Genomic DNA, 9,425 nt, shown 5'->3' on the forward strand with positions numbered 1-9,425 from the left:
ATTCACAGGGGTTCCACGGTGACTGTTTATGGTACAACACACAGGACATGGGCACCAGCAGTTGTCATAGGCCCGGCAAGTACACCACGCTCTTTTGTCGTTGCGACAGAGAATGGGCAGCATCTACGACGTATGAGGAAGCACTTGAGATCAACAGAAGGACAAGTTTTCTCCCAGCAGACCGAGTGTACGATAGCGACCCCTCAGTCCTCCCCTCAACCGTGTACCACTGAGCAACAAGCACCTCAAGAAGCACTCCGTAGAAGCACACGACAGCGTAGAGAGCCGCAACGGTATCCTCTCCCAGAACGCCACACATAGACAGTTCAGTGGAAGCTGTGTAAATTGACTTGTTAGTTGGTTGTACAATCTTTCGTACAATCTCATGTGTTTTTTTTCCTCAAAGGAAGATGTGACCAGCGGCAACGTCATCAAGAATATTGTTGATACGCATGCGCAAGCCTGGTCTGCCCGTGTATAAATACACCTGCTTCTAGCAATAAAGCGTTCCTTCCTTTCCTGCTGCTCGGCAGTTTACAGTGGTGTTTTTGCATTACTGCTAGGACTGTCAATTTGTGACCGTTTCATGCAGTTAGCCTACCCTTGCTTACTGTTACATTGGCATTACTGCTAAGGCATATGACATATGTCGTCTTTATGGAGTTAACTTTATGCTTGTGTTCTCCCCAACGCAAAGAACACGAGCACGTTTGCATGCATGACTTCAAACGCTGCTGAAAAATTACGGAAACATGCACATGGTGCAAAAGAGTTTTCGGCAAACACTTGAGTATAGAACGTACATGTGACTTGCTTTTACAAGATAGATGAGGGAAAAAAACTGGAAAAAGTAAATTTTTTCCTCGTAAGTACACTCGCAGGTAAGCGTACTGGCCGCTGTTTAAACCTTGGTCACCACAACAGGTTGCAACAGCAGTTGTTTCACTGTCAATTTCTTTACAAATACACTGATGAAATAGTTGTGTGCATCTAGTGACTTGTATGCCTTCATTTGTTGTAGTGAGACGTAACTTGTTAACAACAGCAAACAGTTAATGATGTCAACGGGCTTCTTCTGATGTACACGTTATATCATGAATACCGGTGCACATAGGGATTTCAGATTCGTGCCGTGCTCTGGTAGGTTCGTACGAGCTTGTCGAAGTATGCGGGTCAGAATTCCATTTGGCTCAGATTAGTTGCTGCAATTGCACGTTAGAACTTACTGTAATATAGTCGCAGAATCTGGCATGCGCTGAAGCTAGCTGGGAAGTGCCCAGCAATAGTGTAGGAGCAGAAAGTGCATTGGACGTGACACAATGTGCAAACTATTTATATTTGAGTTGTATGGAGAAAATGTGCATAGTGCTCAAAATGGCCTAGCTTCAGCAGGGGTATTCAGTAGTTTTCAATGAATGGGTTGACTGCTATTACAAGTTAGATTTTAGCATGCTGGTTCCTTAAATACTTAGGTATTAGTTGATTGGTAGGTTACTCTGACACGTAGAAATGTTCCATTTTGTACTGGAGATAATGTACAGTATACTACTGTATTAGTGTATAAATGGTATGTGATAAGCGGTGAATGAATTTGAGATGATAAGCAATACAAAAGTGATGTTTTAAAAGCTTGTATGAATGTGTGTAGAGCAGTGATGGAACAGCGGTGCCAAATTGCTTCGACAGCAGACCTTTGCGCTCTCCTGCGCCAACATGGCATTTTAATCAGAAATTCTGCTGAGCCTGTGCCAAATTAAGCGTTCGAACAAAAGTCTGGTTTCGGTGATACTGCCTTCCTAGTAAAACTGAAGCCAAAAGTAATGCACATCATTGTCATCGTGTAAGTCAACGGAATGGCCATAGCCACAGATATAACTGCTGCTGTTGGTCCTTTGTTCTATTTTCATGGTTTTGTTGCATCTCTCTCCAGCAGAGGTTTGTGTATTGCCACTTTGCAGTCTTGTTTACGGTGTTTATGCTGCAGTTCAGTACTCTTCATACCAGCAATGGCGTGGAACTCACTGAAGGAGGTTTTCAGATGAAAAATAATTAGATTAGGTCCGATTGCACATCATTTAGCATAGTTGTCAATGGGGACACGTTAAAAATATTGAAACGCGTATAAATTTATTACAATTTTGGTGAATGTTATTAAAAGCCAATCTGTACTGCAGTGTTATCCCTTAGTGCAAAACCCGCCTTTCTCTATCTCAAGTTTCTCCAATGTTATCGCTGGTTCTATCCATTGTCTGTTGTCACCGATCCTTGTGTAATCTGATTGTATGTGCGACGTGAATTGTGTAGTACTTTCTGGAAAGCACGTGGGAACCTGCGATTACATTTAAATCTTCCACGAGTCATGTATATAAGCCTACCCACTTGACCTGCAGTTCAGATTTTCGACGATCGCTGACTGTTTCGTCATTCACAGTTATTGCTTCTGTGTTCTCCACCGCCACTACAACATGGCAATATCTTGTTATATACTCAACTGCTGATACATAATTTGTTGATTAGTTGTAAGTTTCCTTGCAATGCTGCAAATTGGAAGAACAGATTCGGTCGTATTACCACTTTCACATGTTACATGGCACAGTTATGCTGGAGATATTGTGCACAATAAAGGGATAGAAACCTGTCGACATCTTCACTGTAACTATGGTTAAGTTGCACATATCCTAGAGTGTGATCTTGTTGACAGGCCCTAGCTCCGCTTTCTTTTTTTCTTTCTCGCTTGAAGCACGCCAAACATACAATGCCTGTTAAATGATGAAATGGTAGAAGTGGCTTTTTACCATGATATACCCAAAAAGCAAGCAATTCTATTCAACATAAGGAAACTGGTTTGGTAATTTTTACCCAGAATGCTTCTCATTCATTTGCATAAAGCTGGATCCACTATATTTTTTACTACATCAGTGAAAGTTGGGACCATATATGGTATACAGATGTACAGTTCTCAAATTTGAAGCAAACTATTCTGGAACTACTCCAATTGTTTTGTTTTTGTTTCCAAGTGCATCTGCATTTGCAACAATGACTTAAATTCAAACTGTAGAACGTACCCTTGGAACTACTCAATGCTTAAAAACCGGCTACAGAGCGATTTCACTTCACACTTCCATGGAACTAAGCATGAAAGGCATTTGTTGCTGTTTGCATTTCAATTTTTGTGGATTGTATGTTCAAAAGTTCTTGTCACCGTGCCAAATCAACTTTTTTGCCTGTGCCGGGACTTGTTACAAAATGCCGAATGGCTGTTTGTTGTAGCTTGCTACGGGGCCGGTGCGGCGTTCGGCCAGCCGGCCAGGAGCATAAGAATGCTCACACAAGAACGAAAACACTGCGCACGTTTATTCAGTGACATCCCTTTTTTGGGCTGACAATTCCGTGGTCTGCGGTTGTTTCTGGCTTTAGTGTATACAACTGTACGGAGAGCTCGGCATCGGCATTTTCCACTGATACACTGCTCAGCGCCAAGCTCTGCTGCGGTCGCTTTCCTTTAGATCGACACACGTTAGCTAGGTGCCCCCTTTTCCTACAGTTGAAACATTTGGCGTGTTTAAAGGCACAAGTCGCCTCATCGTGCTCGCGGCTTCCACACCGGCGACAGCCTTTAGACGATCCACTCGCCTGACTGCTGGTTTTTCCTGCCTGTCGCTGGCGTCTATCACCTGCTAGTCTGTGATGCTTGGGCTCTTCCTTCGGTTCCGTCTGCTTCATAAGGTGAACACCCTGTCTTGCAGCCTCTGCTGCAAGCACGATGTTTTCTGCCTCCTGCAAGGTCAGTTTCGGGTGAGAAAGCAGTGCCTTCTGCACGTCACTGCTGCGAATTCCGCCCAAAATCCTGTCTCGCAGCAGGCTGTTCAACATGGTCCCGAAGTTGCATTTATCTGCCAGGCGTCGGAGCTCCACGATAAACTGCTGAGCCGATTCCTCTTCCGTTTGAATGCGGGTAAAGAACTTGAAGCTTGCGGATATCTCATTTGGCGGGGGTGCATAAAACGCTTCGAGAATATTAACCGTTTCTGCGTAGAATAACTCGCTCACCTTCCGCGTTGCAGAACGCCCAATCAGTTCGTCGGTAGGCTTCGAGCCCAATGCCGAGATGAGAAGCGCTCACTGTTTAGCGTCGTCGACGATGTCATTACCCTCGAAGTACGACTCGACTCTGATGTAGTACGACAACCACTTGTCCTTGGCGTCGTCGAACTGTGTAACTTGATACGCCATGGCAGGAGATTCGTTGCTCGTCGCCACTGTTGTAGCTTGCTACCGGGCCGGTACGGCGTTCGGCCAGCCGGCCAGGAACATAAGAACTCTCACAAAAGAATGAGAATACTGCGTGCGTTTATTCAGTGACAGCCTTTTTTAAAGATGCTATCCCTTAGCTATGGCACGTGAGATGACGTCAGTTTGACGTCACGGCGAACGCGGTTTTCTGTCCTCGCTAACTTTCACTTTGCAACACTGTTTCATCGCTGTATTAGCAAACATCAATAGATTTGCAATGGTTGGTAACTAACTTTCATAATAGAATGTTCGAAGCAATGCAAATTTGTCTAGATATCGTGAATGGAGGTGTCACATTCTGGGATGATTTTCTACATCTCCACCTAATGTAACAGAGCATGGCTTCATTGCAGCAAGAAGCACTTCATAGTTAAGTGTGAATAAAATGTAATAATTTCTCCCAGAATGTTCACAGCATCACTTTCGTATAGCTGCGGGTAAGAAATATAGTGGAATGCTTGCAAACAGGAAGAAGACCAGGAAAAAAACATAAGGGCACACAGACAAGAGACCAAAAAAGGTGCTCGACTAACAAGTGATTTTATTAGTTCAGCACCCTTTCTGTTGCTTTGTCTGTTTCTTCCTCATGGTTTTTCCCCGGTTCCTTCCTGTTCGCTGTACCAACTGGCCGAATAAGCTAATCTTGTGCACTCTCACAAAAGTAGAGTAAATCATAGTTGTACTTACTACCTGAATCACTTTGCTGCTTTGTTGGCGATAAGCCATAGTCTGTTCTTTGTGCAGTCACATGAAAATACTAGACACTCTATGTGCAGTCGATGGGTATGAATACAGAAAAAGGTCGAGCCAGCCATTTTGCTGCTGCTTGAAAATACATGCAAACCCAGCTAGAAAAGCCCCCGATACATCAGGATACGAAATGGTGCTGCTCCGTGGAGCTTGAGGGAAATAAAGCTTGCTTTTTTCTTTATTACTTTTTGTAATCCAATATCTTTCCATGTAATTAAGAACAGACTGCTAGTGCACGAAGCGCAACACCGCAGGAATATCATGCCAGTAACTGAAAGCTGCCACTGGAAGTCCTGCATCACGGTCTGTGATTAACCCTTCTCATGATCGTGGCCTCTGTCTTCCTCTGTTGTTGTGTTGGCCAAGCAGTGCAAAAAGGTAACTACAAAGCCATCGCAGTGACATTAGTAGACTCGCATAATAGACCTTATCACTGATTTCGTCCATGGACCAAGCGCCATGTTGCCTGCAGTACATTAAGGTTCCTCAGACATCAGTCACAAAGGACTGCCTGCTTGCAATCATTCCATCGTATCCATGCACTGCATTGACATTTCTTTCCGTTGCATATCCAACTTACCTTTATATATGTAATCGTTCTTATATTGGAATGGCGTCTTATGGTATAGGCTTTCTGTTAGCAGTTCTCTTGGAAAAAAAGAGTGGTTTTATAGGCGCCTGTTTTATAATAAGAAAGTGATATAAGATTTCAATTTTCTGCCACGGGGTGTTATGAACACTGATGATTGTCGATGAAAAATGCCTACACTCATTTTGCAAAGCTATTAACTTGTACGTACTGTTCATCTTTGGCAGGCCACTTTCACTAATACTTTCACTATCACGATTGGCCAGTGCCTTTATCTGCAAACTGTGACTGTGTGCAAACTGCTTTGTGAGTATAGTCATGGAGCATGCAGTGATTATTTATGTGCTGGTCATTTGATCAACTGTGCAGAAAGCAGCACAGAAATGGGAGGAGGACCTAATACAGCCTCTGTTTGTATTGCGCAAAACACAAAAAGAGACAGGCTCAAAACTTGTTTCTGTGCTCCCACCTTTCTTCTTGAGTCTGGGTGTTTCTTTGTGCTGTCGGTTTCTAGCCTCAAGTCAAGAACTTGGCCTAACTTACACCTCGCTTTTGTTCTTTCTATATCTATTCCAACTGGCCTGGTAGTCTCATGCATGAGTATCTGGTGACTTGCTTTATTTGTTGACAAAGTGCTTAATTTGAATTATTCAGAAAGTTATCATCAAAACGTTTTATTAGTATTCTTGGTCTTACCAGTACCTACATTTGCCTTAGCAAGTGTTGAGTCAGTATGTTTTGCCTGTGAGACATTTATTTAACTTCTTGTTGAGGTTTTAGCATGCCATGTCCTGCTTGTTGGTTTATATTGCTGACATTTCTAGGTTCCTAATTCACGGTTCTTGTTTTCAGCTTTGCCGAGGATAATGTAAACTTCTCCATCAACAAGGATTACAGCACTATCACGGGAAGTACACTGGATCTTGAGTATGCATTCCTGAAAAAACTCGGACTGACTGAAGCCCACCTTATTAGAGCAGTGAGTTCCCTGTGCCATTTTTTGATAGGAATATGATAATTTTGATGTATGTCAAGTGCCACAAATATATTGTTTTTTTGTCTTGATCTTTTCAGAACATAAATGCTGCCCAATCGTGTTTCCTGCCACACTTGGAAAAGGAAGATTTGCTGCAGCATCTCTTCAAGGAATACGGACTCTCATCTAAGACATTTGCATAAATAAAATAATTCCGTTCAAGTTGTTTGCCTGTAGTGCATATAATCACAATGTCAAGGACTGCACAAGTATCCACAGTATAGTAGCCGTGGCTTACAAAGTGTGGGACGTAGATGATATGATCAAAATTTCTAATAAGGTCAGCAGAAAGAACATGCACTACTAGTCGCAATGAACTATAACACAAAGTTCAGTTTGCGAAACAACTTTTTTGTGGAGGTTTTACTTTAAAAAGGAGCATATAGCTCGCCTCTCAAAAATGAAATGATGGAAGATATATTGAAGAAGGAGCAGATATTGTTCCATAGCTCTTTTTTCTAGCAGATGTGTGGCTAAAGACCTTTCAGTGCATTTATTGAAGTACCATTCATACGAAAATTGTCTGCTCTTCATTACAAAGGAGGATTACTATCTCTTGCATCTCTGTTAAGGTGGCTACAATTCACATTCACATGGACACGCATGTATGCACCCACTGAAATGCTCATTTGAGTGGGTGCCTAGACTGAATGGTCAGAAGGAAGAGTTTAACATTTTGAAGTATGCAAACCATAGCACTGCCATCATTGTTTCATGTTTGGTTTGCTACTGCTTTTTCCTTAGTCAAAAAAGTAAGTTGGCATTACTCAAATTGGCAATCCAATAATTCTAAAACGTTGTTGTTAATGGGGGCTGCACACGTAAATAGCCCTATGTCGGCGAACTGATGTTTCAGACTTACTCGGCTTGCTCAGACCGAGAGCCATTTCCAAATGTGACTCCAACTCGGCCACAGTGAGTCCTTGTGTGTGTGAGGCTGAGTGATCCTGAGCAGACGCTAGAGGTTCGAGTCTTGAGTGAGTTGTGTGCAGTATTGACATTTTAGTGATTTTGTTGCTAGATTTAGCGACTTTCTTGTTCGTCTAGCGTCAAAGTTTTCTATTTAGTGACCAACAACTTTTTTTAGCAACATAACTAAGGTGCCCAGATTTCCCGGTTTAAGCGTGCCCTTTTACTGCTGTAGTCATGCTCCCACACCTGACATGTGGGACGGTATTTTGTCCCGCTTTGGCCTTTCCGGACCTCGAGTTGTCCTGAAATCGCTGCCCTTTCTAGGTTGTGGTGGCGCCACCTTCAAAAAAGACATGAGGGTCAGGTGGCAAAGCAAAACACTGATGATAATGATGACAACTTATTAGCGTCCCCTTCAAAATGGGTGCGGTACCATGGTCACCTAGCCTGCTTTGGCTAATCACGTAATCTATAGATATTTATCAGTCTAGTCCCAGACAATGTAATGACGTCCTGAGTACATCCCCAGTACGTCCCCGCGAGGACAATGCGACGCCCTGAGGACTTCATCTACTGGTCCTCACAAGGTTCTAGAAAGGTCGTGTCCGGCCTCAGGACATCCTGAGAACATCCTCAAATAGTCCACAAGGATATTTCTACTATGGTGTTGGGCTGCTGAGCACGAGGTCATGGGATCGAATCCCGGCCACTTTTGATTTAGCACATTCAGGCTTAGCGAAGACTGCACTGTGGAAGGAAAGAAGCACTTGAATTGTTTTTGTAGAGCATCCGACTTCACTGTTTCAATGAATATATTTGTAATTGTGGAGTTCGCGGGATCGAATCCCGGCCACGGCGGCCGCATTTCGATGCGGGCGAAATGCGAAAACACCTGTGTAAGTACTTTGATTTAGGTGAACGTTAAAGAAACCCAGGTGGTCCAGTTTCCGGAGTCCCCCACTACGGCGTGCCTCATAATCAGAACTGGTTTTGGCACGTAAAACCCCATAATTTAATTAAATTTTTAAGGATATTTCTAGGACATTTTGAGGACTTATTGGGGTGCACTCTAGGCATGCTTGAATGCTGAATTTTTGCATTCAAGAGCCTCATTAGGTAACACTAGGGCATGCTTAAAGCCACATATTGCTGCTTCAAGAAGTCATCATCATCGTCATCATGTTTATTTCGCCACGGGATACACAAGGTGAAAAGGGAGAGCCGGAAAAAAAGCCGAAGAAATGACAAAGCTCCGGTCTCCCAGACAGGCACGGTAGCGGCTGGTGTATCAATACAATCACGCATAAAGTGTTGATATACGAGTATTCTAAGCACAAGTACATGCAGATACTTTCATGTTATTGTATAGAAACTAGTTATTTTACACAACTGTATTATAACTCTCAGTATACAATTACAATCTGTTATCTTGCATATTATGATTTGACACAAACTCAATCACAGATAGCATAAGAATGCAAAAGGAATATATATATATATATATATATATATATATATATACATATATGTATAACAAATTTCACAAAAGTATACAATAAACACAAGTTACCATCAGGAAACGTTCTTTTTTTAGAAATTATTTTGCATACTTGCAAATACATCTGCGCATTTATGTTAAAAAAATAGAAAAAGAAAATCTGCATAGGCTGCTGCTTTCGCGACAGACATCTCGGCAACGTAGCCTAATGCGTCATCACATCCTCGAAGTTCAGAAGCACGAAGACGCCCTTTGCAGCATCCAGTTCACAACTGTTGTACCCTGCCGCGCAGCCCGGGCACAATCGCTGCAGCAGAAACCGGGATGCTGGGGTTCATAGTTAAAAG

General features: G+C 42.7%; 2 protein-coding genes across 3 annotated transcripts in view; both read left to right on the plus strand.

The window, feature by feature from the left end:
* The window catches only part of LOC119437231 (adenosine deaminase), a 476,423-nt gene extending 469,342 nt beyond the window's left edge, over positions 1-7,081 (plus strand). Inside the window, exon 9 of the transcript XR_007464910.1 lies at positions 7,029-7,081. The gene's annotated coding sequence lies outside the window, so the exon portion shown is untranslated. The remainder of the gene's footprint in view (positions 1-7,028) is intronic.
* LOC119437235 (adenosine deaminase-like) overlaps positions 1-9,425 on the plus strand; it is a 228,090-nt gene that overhangs the window by 44,763 nt on the left and 173,902 nt on the right. The window lies entirely within an intron of this gene.

Source organism: Dermacentor silvarum, chromosome 1 (assembly GCF_013339745.2).
Source record: "Dermacentor silvarum isolate Dsil-2018 chromosome 1, BIME_Dsil_1.4, whole genome shotgun sequence".
Classification (NCBI taxonomy): domain Eukaryota; kingdom Metazoa; phylum Arthropoda; class Arachnida; order Ixodida; family Ixodidae; genus Dermacentor; species Dermacentor silvarum.